The sequence below is a fragment of the Danio aesculapii genome, chromosome 24, assembly GCF_903798145.1.
Source record: "Danio aesculapii chromosome 24, fDanAes4.1, whole genome shotgun sequence".
Taxonomy (NCBI): domain Eukaryota; kingdom Metazoa; phylum Chordata; class Actinopteri; order Cypriniformes; family Danionidae; genus Danio; species Danio aesculapii.
In genome coordinates, this window is record NC_079458.1 from 32,121,330 (window position 1) to 32,143,358 (window position 22,029).

Consider the following 22,029-nt stretch of genomic DNA (forward strand, 5'->3'; position numbering starts at 1 on the left):
CCCATCCAACTTGATAGAGCTTGAGAGGTACTGCAAAGAGGAATGGGTAAAAATTCAAATGATATTCAAAGACTTGAGGCTGTAATTGCCTAAATATTTTTTTCACATTGTCATTTTGGGGTATCGTGTGTAGAAATCTGAGGAAATGAATACATTTAAATAAATTTTAGAATAAGGCTGTAACATAAATGTGGAAAAAGTGAAGCGCTATGAATATTTTCTGGATGCACTGGAGATAGATAGATAGATCCAACTTGCCTAGATAGCACGCATTTATGTGTATACTGCAAACCTTGTAAAGTAATTTGTGTGGGACTCATCTTTGCAGAAATGCATGAATAAACTCCACAACAAATACATCAAATAACCTTACTTGGTATTTTGACTAATACACTTAATGTCTGCTTCATTTGTGCCTGTCTCTGTCACTGAATGCTGTTTATTTAACATGATGCAGTAGGACAAATGCAAGTGGGAACAGTGGGTGGACAGAACCAGCTCATTTGAATTAAAGGCACAGGCAACAAAAACAGCTAGAATTTCCTCTGGCCCCAAAAGTCACATATGAAGCAGGGTATAAAAATGATCTGATTGTTTTTTTGAAACTTGAAACTTTTCAGACACATTCTGTAGATACTATTGACATCTTAAATTGTGTAATAGGGTTCAAATAGGAACCCTTTAAAATGTGCAATCAAACCAACCAATCAGTCAGTCATGGTCTGTAAATATTTGGCCACTCTGAATAAAATGTCCTTTAATCAAAAACATGCATGTATTAATAACCTAAATTACTGTATTGCTAAATTAAACTGTGATCATGAATATTTAACATTGTATCATTAAAACACATATACGTCAGATTGAAATTCAGCATTAAAATATGCTTAAAGAATTATAAAGAAAACAATTTCCCCAATTTTCACAAACCACCAGAATTTGGCAATCAGTATTATTTTATTTTTTATCAGATTGCTGATGTCACCTCTATAAAATATTCTGCCACTCATAGCATTGCTGTTTCTCAGTTTATGTAAACCGTTCTTTTCAGTGGACTGTAAAGGCAGATAATTTCACTCACTCTGTCTAATCACAAATTAAGAAGAAACCAGTCCCGTTAGGCAGATACACTGTGAGCCACCATTCTGATGTACCGAGCAGCCGCTGTCACACCATCTCAGCATGATGAATAAGAATTAGTGAAGCACGGCCTGGAGGATTGATTGAACTGTAGCCCCTTGAGGATGATGTTTGTAGAAAAACACAGTACAGTGATCTAATGAAGGGAATTAAGCGATCAGAATCTTTTTCGAAAACCTGTTATCCCTTTGTTATCAGCTAATTATTCAGAAGTCAATTGTTTTCTTAGCTTTTCACTTCAAATACAGTCTGAATGTAAGGCAGCTAATTTAAGGTGTTAAGGATGTGTGTTAACTTATTATGAAAGGATTTAAAAGGATAAAATGAAAATGTCATTCTTTATTTCACCCATATGCTATTCCAAGCCAAAGGACAGATTTTTTGTCTTCAGATTTTGTTTGAAGACATTTCTTATCGAATGAGATGATTTCTGTTTCTCAATTCATTTAAAAGTGATGTTCAAAACATTCATGCACAGATCTAAAAATAAAAAAAATTAAAAAACTGAGCTAAGCGGAGCAATTTCATCTAAAATAAATGATAAACTATGTTTCTTTAGATGATGAATAGATTCTAGTGGTGGACAGTAATAAGAATTACTTGACATGTACTTTAAAGGTCACCTATGATGAAATAATCTTTTGGAAGCTATTTGGACAGGATTGTGTGCAGGTATAGCATGTCCACTGTCATACTGGAGTGATATACTGTAAAGACAATAAAGGGGGTCGCACACCAGATGAGCTTCGACTCAGCTTCGACTCAGCGATGTGCCACACAGCATCAGCAGCACATGCATTTATGCTGTGTTCACACCAGACGCGGCAAGCACGGATAAATCGCGATATTCGCGCATAAATAGACGTGTGAACATTTGAGTTTACTCACTTCATTTGCATGTCAAATCCGCTTCGTTCACAACATTAATTCACTTCACAACAGACACGGATTCACGTGATAGGCACGGCTTCTGTCTGCCCGGTGACTTCATTGCTAAATGGCTAACATGGATTTTATTGAGAGAATAGCTGTGTTTATATGCTTTTATGAAGGCTGAAAAACAGCGTTGATTCGTTGGAGCCGTGTCTGAGTCCACTAGATCCTTTCAGAGGTGCACCCAGCTCTGTGGGCTCATAAACTCCTCCAGAAACTTAACCTGGATGATGGAAGCTTTCAGCGATGCTTCTGACTGAGCCGAGCCCAGTTTGATGAATTGTTGTCTGGTGTCAGGAGGATTTTCCCCTGGACACCAACAACAGGCGCTACATCACAATCACGCCCCTACAAGACAAAGCTCATGATTGGTTAACGCGAATTGGTTCTTCCCGCGAATCGCATCTTTCATGGCGCATCATTCGCACTTACCGCGCCGCAGGAGTGTCTATTCATTTCTTTGCGTTGACTTAACATGTAAATCACTCATGCTTGATGCTTCTTCCGCGTCTGGTGTGAACGCAGCATTAGAATTCTAAACATAGATTTCTATCAGTGTATGCACACTGGGCCCGCAAGTCGGCGGCTGTCCACAGCATCCAGGCTTCGACTAAGGACAGTGTTCATATTCTGCCGCAGCACAGAGCACATCTGTGAGAAAGTCTTATTTGTTTTAGTTTGGCTAGAATAAAAATCAGATTAAATTTTTTAAAAACTATTTTAAGGTCTAAATTATTAGCCTCTTTAGGATATTTTTTTCAATAGTCTACAGAACAAACCATAGTTATGCAATAACTTGCCTAATTACGCTAACCTGCCTAGTTAACCTTTATTTACCTACTTAAGCCTTTAAAGCCTGTCCTCGGGTCTCTACACTGGCTCCTAGTTACATTCAGAATAGATTTTAAAGTATTACTTGTCTATAAATCAATAAATGGCCTAGGACCTCAATACATTACAGATATGCCCACTGAATACACACCTAACAAATCACTCAGATGTTTAGGATCATATAAACTAGAAATTCCAAGAGTTCAGTCAATGCAGGGTGAATCGGCTTTCAGCTGCTACGCCTCTCCCTGCTGGAATCAGCTTCCAGAAATGATCAGATGTGCTCCAACATTAGGCACAATCAAATCAAGACTGAAAACACATCGTTTAGCTGTGCCTTTACTGAATGAGCACTGTGCTACGTCCAACAGATCGCTCTATTACGTTTTTCTCTTCTTTTTCATTCTTTTATAACCTGGTTTAGCACATTTTTATCTTTTTTTATCAGTTTTTTAATCATTTTTATTATTATTTTTAATTTTCTTATACTTGTCTTTTTATTATTCCTGTTTATGTAAAGCACTTTAAATTGCCACTGTGTGTGAAATGTGCTATATAAATAAACTTGCCTTGCCTTGCCTTTAAAATGACACTTTAAGCTGTATAGAAGCGTCTTGAAAAATATCTAGTAAACTATTATTTACTGTCATTATGTCAAAGATAAAATAAATCAGTTATTAGAAATGAGTTATTAAAACTCATATGTTTATAAATGTGTTGAAAAATCTTCTCTCCGTTAAACAGAAATTTGGGGAAAAAATAAATATGGGGGGCTAATAATTCAGGCGGGGCAAATAATTCTGACTTCAACTGTATAATCATATCAACAAGACAGGATGTGCGCAAAGCACCTGGGAATAAAAGATCTGTTGAGCTCCTTGTAATCATCCATCTTCATCAAATGTGATCAAGAATGAGTTTTACAAGTTTAAATCATTTTTAAATCAATGTATGTTTGTAATGAATTACAGCAATTTTACCGTCTTTATCACCACAGCCGCATGTCAGTACAATTATAAAAGAAGACGCTTCAATCCCAGTTTTGTGGACATTAAATCAGGTTTATTTTGTACATTAACATAACAGATATCCATACAGCAGAGGATATTAACGTATATATCCTGTAACATTTGCCATGCAAAAACAGTTCAAAGTTAAATGCGCGCGTTGTGTTTGTGTGTGTCCGCTGTGTGTGTGTATGAGTGTGTGAACTTTGTAACGGCATTGTGTGTGACTCATCGTTGCAACTCCACAACAAATACATCAAATAATAATTGGGAAAGTTCCTATTGTAGTAATTATAGTGTAATAGTGTAATTCTCACAAACATTAAGTGAGATCTGCTTCCTTTATGTCTGTCACTGTGCTGTTAATCTGATGCAGCCGAGACGGAGATAAAAGCACACTCTGTCAGGCACATGGGAACGGTGGGCGGGGAGAGCTAACATTAAAGCCACAGGCAACAAAAACAGCTACATTGTCTTCCAAAATTCCAATATTTTGAAAGGTGTAATAAATAATCTGATGGGTGTTTTGAGCTGAAACTTTACAGACACATTCTGGAGACACAAAAGACTTTTCTTAAATTAAAAAAAGGGTAAAATAGGTGCCCTTTAAATGGGCTTTGATACTATAGTACATTTAAGTTTTGTTTTTTCTACTTCACTTTTATTTCAGTATAGTCAAAAAGCATTTCATTATTTAGACATTTGGGCTGAACAGACTTTTAATGGAGAGACGGAAATCTCACAAATTGTATAAGAAATGAACTTCATTCATGTTCAAAAGATGAACTATTTTTCTTATGGGTTTGGAGCAACATCAAGGTGTGTAAAATATGATTGATGTCTTCTTTTTAGTAATGAATTGATTTGTTTTTAAAATGATTCTCAAAATAAATGCATAATATCTCAGAAAATGGCATTGTTAGCATCCCTTTTGTGCCTTCTTGTATAGCTACATAAAAGGAGAGTAGAAAAATCTCAATAAGCTAGTCTGCTTATAATGATGTCAGACTAGAAGAAAGTCATCTTCTTTAGCCAAACGTCCATCCGAGAGTACATGACTGTTTTACAGACTAGCTGGATCACTGACTGCAGGCACCTCTGCCAATTTATCAGCCAGACTTCACAGAAAACCATTCTAAGGTGCAGGTAACTCTTGTACTTGCACCATTAAAGGCTAACTAAAGATAATTGTGCCTGTATATACTGTGAAACTGTTCCCTTTAGCACCGGAACAAATATAGTCTTGATTGCTGGGCTAATCTGTTGTAGTATCACAACATTCCTTGGCGGGCAAAATGTAGGTCAGGCTAACCGCATTACAGAATCATTTGGGTGATACAGAAATGAGATAACCGCATCGAGTTGTGCTGTAATACAAATTCAGGCAAATTATGAGAAAATGCTTCCATTTTTGGATGAAACGAGGAGAGAAATGATGAAAGTGTTGTATTGTCATTAATATCTGCTGCATGGATGTACCGTTCAGTACAGTCTGATGAAATGAGAGAAATGGAGGTCTCTGAAAAGCAAACATCCATCATGCCACCATCCAAAAAAATAAGAAAAAAATAAGACCTCCCACCTACATCCCCCACCCTCAATAATAAAACAGACTAAACCGCATTTGCAGCATAATAAGATGCAGTAATTAATGCCATCGATTCACATCCGTAAGGATCCCGACGCGGGAATCCGATTACTTTTTATCACATTTCAAAACTCCAAGTTAGTTTCAGGAGCCGGTAACTGGTTATGTTGGGGCTGGAGCGGGAATGAGACGGCTGCTGAGCTTGATTGATGAGAATGCAGCAGGCAGCTATTAAAAAACAGTAGCTTTCATATCCAGACAATGGCTATAAACATATTCTGAGAGCTGCATCAGAATGACTCTTTAGAAAGAGAAAACGCTTCATCGCCGTAAACCCGCGCTTTATGGGATGTTCAATACATGAGTTCGCAATATAGTCGTCTTCGCTGTCACTGACAAATAGATGTCAATGACAAATAGATATTGTGTACTTATAAATTATTCCAGTTGGCCTCTATTATTATTTGGAGATTGGCTGTGCTGTGTTCAGCGTAAAGGAAGCATATGAAGGAGCTGGTGATATTTTAATTATTTAGCGCTCAAATTAGATTATTTTTAATCGCTTGACGGTGGTTTGTTGGAGGTATTATGGGCTTTTTGTAAACATTGTGATTGTATATTATAGGGAGGCTGTGGTAAACTCTGGATGTATTGTATTGTAAGTGGACAGAATGAAAAGGTGCACTCTAAACATGTTAATAAGAGGGTTGATGAAACAATGAAATAAAAATGAAAGGGAGAGAGAGCAAGAGAGAGAGAGAGAGAGAGAGTGGCTGAAAGCTCAGATGTCTTACTATGTTTCTATAAGCCAACAAGTATACTATACTGTGGCAGAGAAGGCGTGGTCGATGGGAGCGGGTAAGGGACCGACGGCTGGTAGTGGGTCATAGAAATCATGATTAACACCTGTTTTTTCTCAGTGATTGGGTCAGTGAGATGCTTTTAAGCAAGAAGAGGGCCAATCGTGGGTGAGAGAGAGAGAGAGAGAGAGCCACCAAGAACACACACCAAGATATGTACAGTTGAAGTCAAAATATTAGCCCCTCTGAATTATTAGCCCCCCAGTTTATTTTTCCACCAACTTCTGTTTAACGGAGAAAAGATTTTTCAACACATTTCTAAAACATAATAGTTTTTAATAACTCATCTCTAATAACTGATATATTTTGTCTTTGCCATGATGATAGCACATATTATTTTACAAGATATTTTTCAAGACACTTCAAAAAAATTGTTTAACTCAAAATTGAGCATTTTCATAACTCGTTTCTCTTTCAACACTTCAAAATGTGTATTAATACAATTTGATGGAAACCTAGCTAGTGTATGTAGCATAACCTCTGAAAAGCAAAATAATTGTGTACAATTCATATGGCATTACATGTACCTAGAAATTGCTAACAAAATTGCAAGGAGTGTGTTCAAACTTGGCAGGTTTTGATTCTGTTGCTCTGCATCATTTACACTTACTGAACTGATTTGCGCAATCTGAACATTGGTGCGTTCCAAGCAACCGTCTTTTCAGGGGTCTTGATCTGATTCCAAACAAAACACAAGCAGTTTGACTAAAATGTTGCAACACAGACCAAATATACAGTCTTATGCAAAAGTTTGGCCACCGCTGCACTGCAAAACAAATACTTCTTACTTAATTTTTTTTTGCCTTGTTTCTTGACCAAATATCAAAAAATTCTTAAATCAGAAGCATTTTCTAGACACACAAAACCTACTGTCTTATTTAAGAAATGATATGCTAAATTAAGTGAGTTTTTCCTTAAAACAAGTTAAATAATCTGCCAATAGTGGTAAGCAAAATAATCTTATGTCTAAAGGAACAAGATTATTTGCTTCCCCATTGGCAGATTAATTTCTTGTTTTAAGGAAAAACTCACTTAAAATGGCATATTATTTCTGAAAACAAAACAATATGTTTTGTTTGCCTAGAAAATGCTTCTTGATTTAACATTTTTAAAGATATTTGGACTAGAAACAAGACCAAAATCTAAATAAGAAAAGCATTTTTCAACATTCAGAGTGATGATTCTCATAATTGTAAGTCATAGCCGGCTGGCCTTTCAAATCAGCAATTTCATTTGATGTATTTTATACCTTAGAGAAAAAGCAGCATTTCAGTTCTAACATAACATTTATTTAATCAACAGATGCAATGCAAATCAAGTCAATTGCAAAAATGTTGGCACCACAACAGAATAGCGACATCATCTTTTGTACAGCCACCTTTTGCTGAAATAACAACCTGTAGATGCTTCTTATAGTCAAGGATAAGTCCCTGAGTTCTTGTTGATGGGTGTGGAGTATGAACGGCCCTTTTCAAATCAATCCATTGATTGTCGACAATGATCAAGTGTGGGAACTGGCCATTCTAGATCATTGTATAGTGTCCGAGTATGAATTACTTGGTAGAATTTGAACTGTACTGTAGCGGTTGAGATACTTTAAACCTTTGTGATAGCTTTTGCATCCTTCTACTATTCATGTTGGTGAATCAAGCTCGTTGTTAGGTCATTAGGAAGTTATTTTGAGGTTCCCCTGTTGCTACTTTCAGGTTCACAGAAAGGAGCAAATATTTTCTTCAATATTTATCTCTTTGTCTTAAGTTGTGGTGACATTGCACTTTTTTCCCCATAAACTTCCATTCATACACATGCAACTGCGGCAGACCAGAAACGCAAGCTTGTACGACATATTTTGCAATTCACCGTGTTGGAAAAGTCCAAGCATGGTGAACTATGACTGTGAAATCACACCTTGTGGCTGCGCGAGACCCATCGAAGATCAAAACTTTTAAAAGATCAGAACTTTAAAACATGGACAATTGCTCGCTTTTCTTAATGTCTAATCATTTTGTTTAGGTCTCGCCCTTTTCACAGCACCATACAACAGAATTACACAGCACAACTCTAGGGTAACTGCAGCTTTATACTGCTATAGTTGAGATAGTCCTAACGAATGCACTTGCTACTTGCTGCATCTCTAACTGATTTATTTGGCAAAAAAGAATAGTATTGAGTATATGTAGGAATATCACCTGTCATATTTTATTAAGCTTTGGCTGGATGGGGAGCCCAGCAGTGCATTAATGAGGGTCAGAAACAGAAGCGAGACACTGTCATTTATTACCCAAGACATTCCAAAGTTTAACACTTAAACTCATCCTCCTTCTGAAAGACCATTAAGTGCTGTAATATCCATGTCAGTTTGGGAAGTTCACGACTGTTGAACAGATTTTCTAAAATTCTATTCTTTTCTTCAACGGTAAAGAGCTACAAATATAATCCTACTGTCCTGCTTCCAGTAACTCCTTCCACAAAACATTATCCCAGCCCTCTCCAGGGGGGTGTGAAAATAAACGTGCTTTGGAAAATAGTGAGTACTCCTCCAGCAACAACAGCTGTTTGCAAATGATCAAGTCCTGAGGAAAGGATGGGTAAAATGTTTTATGAATCATGGGGATTATTGGCATTTCTCACCTCTTCCTCCTCTTTTATTTCATTAGCTACTTACTTCACTACCTCCTCCCATTCATTTTTTTCTATATTTTCCTTCTTGTTAGCCCATTACTAAATGGCTTCAGAAGAGTTTATTCAGCACCGGAAATGAAAGATTAGAAGCATGTGCCAGATTTTACACACGTTGTGCAAAGCTGCAGTTTAATTAAGCTGAAAGCAATGTCATTTTTCAAGAATATGCAAAAACATAAAGCATGTTATGAACTCTGCACTTAGAGAAATATATAGTCAGAGTGGTAAATCATCTGAGTGACATTGAAATGCTGAGAGAGCAAGTCTGTAAACTCCGCTTTGGTGTTCCTTGTTTTTCTTGTTGGAGAACAAAGAGTATAAATCCTGTTTTATTCCCTTTCTTGTGAACGATATTATGCAAACCAAAAAAAAAAAAAGTTAAGCATAAAGGGTTAGTTCACGCAGACATTTGTCTGATTTGTTACTCCTAGTAAATGCACACCCTTGATTGTTGACAAATGAGAACAAAGTTTTTACATTTTATTTTTTTTTAAATATGGTTCCTTTTATGGACCTTGACTGTATTAGTACTGGTTGTCTAAGGAGGATGAAGAAGCTGTTGGATTTCAATATCTAAAATACCTTAATTTGTGTTCTGAAGATGAACAAAGGTCTCGGGATTGGAACAACAATTTAGTTTTCTCCAGTTCATCTATACTGACCAGTGTATGTTTCCTTAAAAATTTATTAATCGATCAAACAAATTTAGCGATCATACACTCAAATTAATATATATATATATATATATATATTATATATATATAATATATATATATATATATATATATATATATATTGTTCAAACTCATTCATTAATTTATTTTCAGCTTAGTCCCTTTATTAATCCGGGGTCGCCACAGCGGAATGAACCGCCAACTTATCCAGCCCATGTTTATGCAGCGGATGCCCTTCCAGCTGCAACTCATCTCAGGGGAAAAATCTATACACACTCACCCACACTACGGACAATTTAGCCTACCCAATTTACCTGTACCACATGTCTTTGGACTGTCGGGTAAACCGAAGCACCCAGAGGAAACCCCCGAACTCAGGGAACAAGCAAACTCCACACAGAAACGGCAACCGACCCAGCCGAGGCTCGAACCAGCAACCTTCTTGCTGTGAGGCAACAGCACTACCTACTGCGCCACTGCATCACCCCTCGTTCAAACTGCTTATTAAAAATGAGCTGAAACTCTTGTCAATTCTTGAGATTTCATGGGCACAACTTATTTTTTTTTATGTTCGATCCACATAAATTTGTTAAAAGTGTTAAGTTAACTTAATTTGTGTTGAGACAACATGAATGAATTGTGTGCATTTTTTTTACAGTCTGGTCAGTGTAGTGGATTAAAAACTACATAATTTTTCAGAGCATTTCCAAAGGAGACAATGCAAAGATGCTAAAACTAGCACTGGATACCTGAGGTACTTTTATTTTTATACTTCGATTTGCCAGCCTGGCTTGCATAACTTTCATGTAATTTTGTCATTCCTTCCCATGCTATACCAATTGCTATCTAAATAATCATTATCATTAATCTTTGAAAAGAGGGCTTAACATTCAAGCAGAGTTTCTCCAAGATGTCATATGTAACCTTAACTTTTGTAACCACTTATGTTTGATGGATTCTTACTGGATTTTACAGTTTGTCACTTATAGCTGAGAAAAAATAAATGTGCTGAAAGTGACCCCACCAATATAGTTTCTTTATATCTTTGTAGCTATGGTTTAACATGTGCGGTTTTAAATCAGAACAATTTTAGATCCCCATCTTTAACATTATCTTCAATGGTCGTTGTGCTTCTATAATTCACACAGTAAAAAAGATCCGTAAATTAGCAGTTTTCTATATTTGTGAATTCATGGTAATTTTTTTCCTCATTTATTTATGCTTTTGAATTTCATTATAAGACCTGACCTTTCTCCCAACAACTTTTAACCTTCAAAATTTGAAAGGATTTTTATTTACATTTTTCAAAGTTTAAAGTGATTTATTGTCTGGTTTGGTGTGGTGTATTACAGTACAAAAACCTTGTATAAACTACCAATACGTTTCCTGTTATTTTATTTACTTATTTCTTTATAATTATTTTTATACATTATATTATTTCAAATTAATAAAAATGTCAATAAAAGTCAATTTGCTAAACTGTAGAGTTCAAATCTAAAGTCGACAGAACAGAGAGAAAGGTCCATAATGCAATTCACAACTGTAAATAACAAAACACTTAAGGATCACACAATACATAAACTGTTCAATTCTAGAATCTAATATGTCTGCTTAGATTGACTGTATGTTTGACACTATGTTAGAGAATTTGCATTTTAGTGTGTCACATCAGGGCTTGACATTAACTTTGATCACCAGCCACTGTGGCTAATAGTTTTCAAACATTAGCCACTCACCATTTCACCTAGCCACAATTTTATTGTTGGGATAATATATCTTATTTACATATGACCTTGACATGCTAAAATTACTTGACTTAGATTTTGCGTCTCCACATGCCTCCTCATTCATGTCACTTTTTGTGTGATGTGTATGCTCAATCATGGGTCATGGTTTCATAGTATTAAAATGTATTTTTTAAATGGTCAAAATGAGGATTTATCAAATTTATCCTGACCACACCAGAACAAACAATTATTTCTTAGCCACCAATTTTAAATGTGTCGAAACAAGCAAAATATAGCTGGATACTATACTTTTTATTTAACAAACTACCCACAATAATCTGTCTGGCTAAAGGTCCCAGATCACCAGTTAATTACAAATAAATGGGGAGTTAATCTCCCTTAAAGCATTTTTTTTTTTTTAAAGCAGTATATAATGCAAAAAAGCAGGTTTAAAAAAATAAAAATAAAAATACTGTGTGATAAAAGGATGATCACACACACATGGGTAATGTTAGATCCATAATGAGCTGATCAAAGAATGGTTAAAGCGAAAGCAACTGGCACTGCTTACAAAAAAAAAGTCAACTCTGGAAATCTTGAGCAGCAAGACTGCGGGTGCATGTTCACTAGAAGTTCATTCACTGTACATACAGTGCGAGAGTGTACAGATACAGTTCATCTAGTGGACATTCTGGTAAACACTACACAAGCTTTCCACTAGATCGGGGAGAAGGATCAGTTAGCAGATAGAGATCATCCATACAGTAGGGGAGCATACAAGCACACAGTTCATCAGAGTGACAGCAGATCTTCTAGTAAACATCAGACAGAATAATCACTTCCCTTGATCAGTATGAAGGACTCGAAGACCTCAATTGGAACATTTATGGAAGCAGGTGAGAAGACAAGGAACACAGGCAAAAACAACCATCTGACTTCAATATCAGCCAACAAGAGAACCAAGAAGGTGTGTATTATAGTGTCCTTGGGTAATGGGGCACAGGTGCAAATGATTAGTAGCCTGGTGAAGGTTCACGGATTGGATGGAGGTGGTATGTGAAGGAGAACGTTGATTGGGTGAGCAGGAACGAGCCAGGGATGTGAACAACATAAAAAGAGACTAAAATGCAATTTTTTAGACTTAATGTTAGTTTCGTCAACTAAAAGTAGACAAAAATAGTCAACAATGATTCTGAAGATAAGACTAAAATGCTCAGAATTTTAGAGGACTAAAAGCTGACTAGACTAAAAAAGAGTATGAATGGTTGAATATGAGTATAAACTGTCCCACCAAAAAAAAAAAAAAAAAGGTTTACCATTTTTTTAACTCCTAATGTTGCTAGTTAACAGACTCAAAGCATTTTTTTTTCAAACATCCCATCATTTCTAAAATATCAACCATTTGGTGTATCGGTTTACGGTAAACGTACCAGAATTAATACATATACTATGAAAATCAGAAAATATGACGTGTAAGACCAATTTATTAAAAACATAATCAAAATAAAACACGTTTGACCTACTAAATCATCTTTATTTTAGATTCTCATTTAGCATGTTTTTTTTTTTTTTACAATGAAATCAAAATCACATGAAGTAGTTCCACAGGATTGATTTTCTTGTAATCCAACAATGCAATTTTTAAAACTTAGATGACTTTAACAGTCATTATTTAAAACAGTAAAGGGTTAAACTATAAATCTAAAATGTCAGATTCTCACAAAAGACTAGACTGAAAAACAAAATTTTTTTATGATGTGAAATGGTGTCAGTCATTTCAAAGTTAATATTAAAGTCTATTCCTCAAACTTTTACAAAAACTTTCCGCCTGCAAGTGTGCTTAATGAAATTAAATTAGACAGTGTTGATGGAAGAAGTGCGAGCAGGGTGACTATTTTTGTAGAGCCTCTTGAGATTGTCATTTACAGCTATCAACGCTGTGTCAGTGGACCTTATGTGACGATTGTGCAACAGAATAACTCAGTTATTCAGGTTGAGGGGGATCAAGTATGGCAGCATTAAAAGCGTGAGTTTCAGGTGTATGTTGAAGACATGGCATGAGCAGATGGCATCTGTGAAAACGCCCTGGTCTTGCAAACAGAGCCACCTTCAGTGCGCAGTGCCAGATTCTGGTTCCAAGTATTAATTTAATGCATAGCCACTGTTAGGCAATCTTTAATATACCTTTCATAATGCAGAGTAGTTGAGGCAGATTTCATGCAGAGTAATTGAGGCAGAATTGATTTACTTAATTACTCTCTCATTTATTTATTTATTTATTTATATATTTATTATTTATTTGAAGAGTTCAGATGCAAAACCCTCTAAATCCATCAGACCTCATTTATTGTAAATGATCAGTTTTCTATCAGGCTCCTCTGGTTAGGTTCAGAAGTTTCGTTTTATAGATAATGAAAAGGTTATTAGCTAGTAAATAAATTAACTTTTTTTCATAAATGTCACTAGACAATGCTTTGGTTTTTACCAAAGTAGGTTTTCTTTTGCATCAAAACCAGCTAAATCCACTTGTGCTTTTTTTGCAAAAACCTCTAAATCCACCTATTGTATAGTGAAATAGAGTTTCCCATTTGATGTATAGTTAATCAGACTCATTCAAAGTAGCATTACTGTGCAAAAAACCCCAAATATTATGCATGTTACTCTTCCGACTGTACATTGTTTTCTTTACTTATAATGCAAAGAATTTTGAGGTAAGGGACCTTTTCAATTGTCATTCAGTGAGAGTCGGACAGGCTCATGCAATTCATTAAACTCCATCTTTTAAAATCCTAATAAAAGCCGGAGCATCAGCGCACTGCTACAATTGAAAACATATGATTCGATTCGCACCTTCTGATTGGTTCTCAGGATATAGTGGCTTTTGCTGTCAAGGCAAGTAGCGTTTAAAGGTTTTTGCATGCAAACTGTTATTTCTGATGGGCTGATGCTGGGATTTGGATGATTTGGAAGATAATATATTTGTTGAACATGTACTACATGCCTAAATATTTATTTATTTATTTATTTATTTATTTATTTATTTATTTATTTATTTATTTATTTATTTATTTATTTAAATATTACATTTGATTATTTCATTTATTTTTTTTAATTGAGCTACTAAATTGACAAATTTAAAGTTGTTTGTTTTGTGTGCATTTTTACTATTACATCATTCTAAAATAAAAAAGTCCTACAATTTTAAATATTATTAAAACTGCATCAGTACCTTAATAATATTAATCTATGCACATAATGAGCTCAAAATAATCATTCATGTTTCCTTCATTGTACATCTACATAATTCATGATGAAATCAGTGATGCAGATTTAGAAATACATACATACATACATACATACATACATACATACATACATACATACATACATACAGACAAACATACATACATTCATTCATTCATTCATACATGCAATACATACATAATGGATGTACTAGCAGTTTATTACCTGGTTTTGTATCACAAATTGCATGACCACCGAAGAATAAATATAATTTCAAACTTTTTTATCAAAGTTTGTCAGACGAGAGATCAAGTACTCATAATGCAATTTGAATCATAAATGATTATTATTAGATTTTCTATTTATTTTTTATATTTTTTACAGTGAATCTGAATACAACAGTTGTGATTGTTTCAGGATACCCCAGGATCATAACTTACTCTTTACAATCACTTTTTGTACAGGACTACCTTTTTTCTGAGAAAACAAACAATCAATTGATCGATTGATTGATTGTTGATTGATCAATTGTTGATTGTTTGATCAATTGATTAAATAAACAAACAAATAAATAAATAACTATTATAAACATATGTAAAATGTAAATGTAAAAATCTAAGCCAAGAAAAAAAATGATTGAACACATGTATGTCTGTTTAAGATTGAGCTTGAATTGCTTTCAGCTTGAATTATTCACTTATTAAATTCATAGCAATGGCAAGAATCCATTCTTGATATGAGGATATCCTGTCATTAGTTTCTAAACTCCTCTATTGAACTGTAAACATCAACGTCGTGACTACAAAAATTAAAGATGACACACTATAGTCAAAAAATGTGACCCAATTTTGTTACATTTAGATGTCTTTGCCCTGTATTGTCTTTATATAGCAGCACGTGAGCAGCACAATCACCTCACAGCAAGAAGGTCGCTGGTTTGCATGTTCTCCCCATGTTTGCGTGGGTTTTCTCAGGGTGCTTCCATTTCGCCCACAAGTCAAAAAACATGTGGTATAGGTGAATTGGGGTAAGCTAAATTGTCCGTAGTGTATATGTGTGAATGAGTGTGTATGGAGTCTCCCAGTGATGGGTTGCAGCTGAAAGGGCATCCGGTGCGTTAAACATATGCTGGATAAGTTGGAGGTCATTCTGCTCTGGCGACCCCAGATTTATAAGAGATGAGCTGAAAAGAAATGAATGAATGCATGATTGAATGTCTAACCATGCCAAATTCATTAGTTATTGTGGTCTTGTTCTTTTGAAGCAAACCAAACCAAAACTTACAAACCAAACACTCTTAAAAATGACAACAACAAAAACAAAAAGAAAAGTGCATTGATAAGATTGTTGATCATGATCCTGCATGGAAAAAAAAACGTATGATATGAAATTTTTGCCGTTTTACTCAAATGGATGAAGTCACATTTTACTCAGTGAATATTTTCTCTTTTATCATCCAGTACCATACTGTTTAATTAATTAATAGAAGTCAATGTTAAGAACATGCTCAGATTTAAATTTTGTGTATATATTTATTAATGCAAACAAAATGACTTAAATATTAATAAATATAGTAATGTTTATTCAAAAAGTAAACAAACAGGTTAGTTTAGGTTAAAACAGCTCATTACATTCAACTTTTGCATTTTGAGCTTGACAGAATAACCGGCCAAGCTTCTGGAATAGCGAACGTCTCTAAAAGGATGCATTTTAAATAAGGGCAGAATTTTATGAAGGATTTTTGGAGGTGATTTCTCATCTCTTAACCCACAACATGTTTAGTGACCTGGCAACTTGTCGTGTTATGTCAGGTCTTCCTTCTCAAGAGGGTTTGCTGAAAAGAAAGGTCAGGAAAAGGGAGCTTATAAAAAGATGTGGACAGCTTCTTGCCTTCGGCTTGGCTTTAATTCCTCCCAAACACACAGTCACAGTCAGACAACACTTCTGATTTACTTCAGCAAGACTGAGCACTAGGTCTGAGTAAGATCTATGTGATTTGCTCAATCGAGGGCTCTGACTAACCCAAGACCTGAACAGAGCCTCAAGTAAAGCACACAGGCAAGGCTCCGCAAGGCATTGGAGATCCTGCATTTAAGTGTGTGTGTGGTTGAGTGTGCATGTGTGTGTTTAAATGTTTAATTGGCAGCACTTTTAAATGTGTTAATCTACAGTATACAGTTGTGTTTTAGTGTTAAAAGCAGAAGTAGTAGTAGTGGTTCAGGGGTTATTTTTGGGATGACATACTGACTTTCACTACTCCAGGCTTCAGACTCTGATTTTTGTGCTCAAATAACATTTCTCAGTTGAATTTCTTGAAATACGAAATACGTTGATGTTTTTGCTGCCACTTTTTATTAATGATTCATTTAAAAATAGCTCAAATAATAACTCATTTTTTTTAAACTTACAAAGTCGTTTGTATTTAATTAAGCATTTTGTTCTCCTTAAAACGGGTCAATGTTATAAACAACAGAAGCGGTAAATTAATTATTTTTTAAAACACAAATATAGTACAATTTGTGTAGCCAGCAACATATAATCATTGGGATGCTCCATTAAATTTTGATTCCAAATGCGTTGAAGTAATCATTTAGAGGGGTTTTAACAATGAACATAATTAGTTTAAGACTTAAATAGAAACTCTGATTGCAAACAGAATGGAGTCCAATTCTTGTCTGTTATTTGTGGAATCCTGAGCTGTCTTAATTAACAACATATTAAATCATTAGCGTGGGTTTCTGTATTTTTTTTTTTTTTTGGCGTCACTGGTTTCCACATAACATGGTTATCTTAATTAGCCAGGAGTGTGTTATCTGTTGCAATTTATTTTTCTTCTTATACCTACTACATGGTCACACTAAGTTATTTGAATCATGCTTATTCAATAGGAATCACAAATAATGACCGATATTTATAACTCTTTTGCAAAAAATTAAATAAATAAAATTTCACATCATGCTGATTAATTCAGTCAGATGCTTTCTATTCTAAATAGCATACATTTAATTTGATTTTGTATTTGATGGTTCTGTCTTATGTTATACCTAAATTTAGCTTATGCATTTAAACACATACACTTAAAAACATACAGAGATGTTAAAATACATTGTATTCGGAAAATATTCACAGTGCTTCACTTCCTCCACATTTTTTTATGTTACAGTCTTATTCCAAATGCATTAATTAATTTATTTCCTCAAAATTCTACACACAATACCCCATAATGACAATGTAAAAAAAAGAGTTTTCAAAATTGTTGCAAATTTATTAAAAATAAAAACCTGAAAAATCACATGTACATACGTATTCACAGCCTTTGCTCAATACTTTGTTGATGCACCTTTGGCAGCAATTACAGCATCAAGTCTTTTTGAATATGAGGCCACAAGCTTGGCACACATGTCTTTGGGAATTTTTACCCATTCCTCTTTGCAGTACCTCTCAAGCTCTAAGAAGTTGGATGGGAAGCGACGGTGTACAGCAGTTTTCAGATCTCTCCAGAGATGTTTAATAGTATTTAGGTCTGGGCTCTGGCTAGGCCACTCAATGACATTCACCAAGTTGTTGTGAAGCCACTCCATTAATATTTTGGCAGTGTGCTTTGGGTCATTGTCTTGCTGGAAGATGAACCATCGCCCCAGTCTGAGGTCAAGAGCACTCTGAAGCAGGTTTTCATTCAGGATGTCTCTGTACGTTGCTGCATTAATTTTTCCCTCTATCCTGACTAGTCTGCCAGTTCCTGCTGCAGAAAAACATACCCACAGCATGATGCTGCCACCACCATGCTTCACTGTAGGGATGGTATTCGCCTGGTCAAAGGGGTGCCTAGTTTTCTCCAACCAACGTAACGTCTGGCATTCACTCCAAAGAGTTCATTTTAGTCTCATCAGACCAGAGAATTTTGTTTCTTATGGTCTGAGAGTCCTTCAGATGCCTTTTGGCAAATTCCAGGCGAGGAGTGGCATCCGTCTGGCCACTCTATCATACAGGCCTGATTGGTGGATTGCTGCACAAATGGTTGTCCTTCTGTAAGGTTCTCCTCTCTCCACAGAAGAACGCTGGAGCTCAGACAGAGTAATCATTGTGTTATTGATCACCTCCCTGACTAAGGCTCTTCTCCATCGATTACTCAGCTTAGATGGCCGGCCAGCTCTAGGAAAAGTCCTGGTGGTTCCAAACATCTTCCACTTACAGATGATGGAGACCACTGTGCTCATTGGAACTTTCAGAGCAGCAGTTTTTTTTCCTGTAACCTTCCCCAGCCGTGCCTTAACACAATCCTGTCTCGGAGGTCTACAAACAATTCCTTTGTCTTCATGCTTGGTTTGTGCTTTGACATGCACTGTCAACCCTTGGGCCTTATATAGACAGGTCATGTCCAATTAACTGAATTGACCACAGGTGAACTCCAATAAGATGTTGAAACCTCTCAAGAATGATCAGTGGAAACAGAATGTAACCTGAGCTCAATTTAGAGCTTCATGACAAAGGCTGTGAATACTTATGCACGTGATTTTTCAGTTTTTTTATTTTTAATAAATTTTCACCAATTTCAAAAATCTTTTTTCACATTGTCATTATGGGGTATTGTGTATAGAATTTTGATAAAATAAATGAATTGAATCCATTTTGGAATAAGGCTGTAACATAAAAAATGTGGGAAAATGTGAAGCTTTGTGAAGTGGTATCAGTGAAACTTGAACTAATGGTAGTTGTAGAAAACAAATCCAGATGAGGGCTGTAGTAAACAACACTTGTTTGCAATTTATATTATTATTTGGGTTGCACAGTTGCTCAGGGGTTAGCACTGTTGCCTCACAGCAAGAAGGTTGCTGGTTCGAGTCCTGGCTAGGCCGGTTTGCATTTCTGTGTGGAGTTTTCTCTTCCCATGTTGGTGTGGATTTCCTCTGGGTGCTCCAGTTTCCCCACAGTCCAAAGGCATGTGCTATAGGTTGAATTGGGTAAACAAAATGGCCTTGGTGTACAGTTGTGTGTGCGTGTGTATGTTAGATGTGTGGGTGTTTCCCAGTACTGGGTTGCCAGCTGGAAGGGCATCCGCTGTGTAAATATGCTGAAATAGATGGTGGTTCATTCCAGTGTGGTGACCCCTGATATATGAGGATTAAGCTGAAGAAAAATGAATGATTATTATTATTATTATTATTGTTATTATTTTTAAACTCTGATTTTGGAAAATGCCAAATTACTGAACTATGTTGGTCACAGTGGAGCTAGTTACCATTGTTGGCTAATGATCATTTTGGAAACCCACCCAAGTCCATAGTTCAGTCTACACAAGTTTGCAAATGTTATTGGAGCTATTGTTTTGGAAACATCAAATTGTTGAACTAGATAATGACAGTACTTGGTTGCATCGCAATAGTTTTGGAAACTCATCCAGGTTGAGAGCTGTAGATCCATTTACACAAATGTGGGATGTTGTTTGCCAGTGTTTGTTTGATCATGGTGTGTGAAGATGCAAAACCATTGAACTTTGTTGGTTTACAACAGTACTTGTGACTGTAATTACAGTAGCTAACACCAATATTAAAAACTGCACCTACAGGTTGAGGGCCAAAGTTCCATTAAGAAAGTTTGTGATAGCAAATGGCAAACAATTATGTTATGTTTGGTAAGATCCAAACACTTTTCATGGTAGTTGGTTAATGATCGATTCGGGGAACGCACCCAAGGTTGAGAGCTGTTCTTCCATACAGTACATACAAGTTTGATAAAATATTTGTTGGATAGGGTCCTGGAGAAAATGCCAATTATTGAAATAAACTGGCAACTAGTGAACAAGTTTGTGAATGTTCATTGTAACAATGGTTGTTAGAAACACCAAATTATTGAACTAGATGATAATAGTTCTTGAGACCATTGTCCGCCAACGAACCACGCCAACTTATACAGCACATGTTTTACGCCAGCGGATACCCTTTCAGCTGCAACCCATCTCTGAAAAACATCCATACACACTCATTACACACATACACTACAGACAATTTAGCCCACCCAATACACCTATACCGCATGTCTTTGACTGTGGGGGAAACCGGAGCACCCGGAGGAAACCCACGCGAACGCAGGGAGAACATGCAAACTCCACATAGAACCCCCCCCCCCCCCCCCCCCCCTTGAATTTCTTTTTCTATTTTAAATATTTCCCAAATGATATTGAACAGAGCAAGGAAATTTTCACAGTATGTCTGATAATATTGTTTTGTCTGGAGAAAGTCTTATTTGATTTATTTTGGCTAGAATAAAAGCTTTATAATGAATAAAATAAAAGCTTTAATGGTTTAAAAAAACAATTTTAAGGTCAAAATTATTAGCCCCTTTAAGCTATAGATTTTTCGACAGTCTAGAGAACAAACTATCGTTATACAATAACTTGCCTAATTACCCTAACCTGATTAACCTAGTTAAGCCTTTAAATGTCACTTTAAGCTGTATAGAAGTGACTTGAAAAATATCTAGTAAATATTATTTACTGTCATCATGGCAAAGATAAAAAATCAGTTATTAGAAATGAGTTAATAAAACTATTATGCTTGGAAATGTGGTTGAAAATATCTTATGTCCGTTAAACAAAAATTTGGGAAAGAAATAAACAGGGGGGCTAATAATTCAGGGGGTCTAATTGTGACTTCAACTGTAAAATTAAGGCACACAAATATATATATATATATATATATATATATATATTTTTTTTTTTTTTTTTTGCCACTGAAACATACAAATTTAAAACCATGAAAGATGTAGGTTGATGTAACTTAATGTGGAATCACAATTGTCTCCACATACGACAGGACTTAGGTGGAAATCATATTTATGGACGAGCTAGTTTCTCAATTGCTGGGTTGCGACCTAAATGTGTGTCACCAAACAGTTTTGAGTGGTTCACGTAGTGTTCTTATGATGCATGATTTGATGAAGACATGTAAAAGCAGTAAAACGAGAGTGGTTTCGGTGGCAGCATGGAGTCAGCATGCATCCGGTGCCGCTTTCATGAGCACAGCACGTGAATATTAGCTATGAGTCAGCTTGCCAAGTAAAAATACAAATATAGTGTATATGAAATTATGTGCCTGATGTGAAAATCATGCTAGACATGTAGCAAATAAACATGAATGCAAGTACAACATTTTGTTATGTGTTATGAATTAAAATCTCTCACCAATGGAAAGCAGTCAATGGTTATACTGTGCTCGCAGCACTCTTCAATAGCTCACATAAATGTGTCAGTGTACATTAAAAAGCAAACAATGAAAAATACCAGCATTCCACTTAATTTTAAACAACTGTGATGAATCATGCCACTTTACTATTATATTTTGGTAA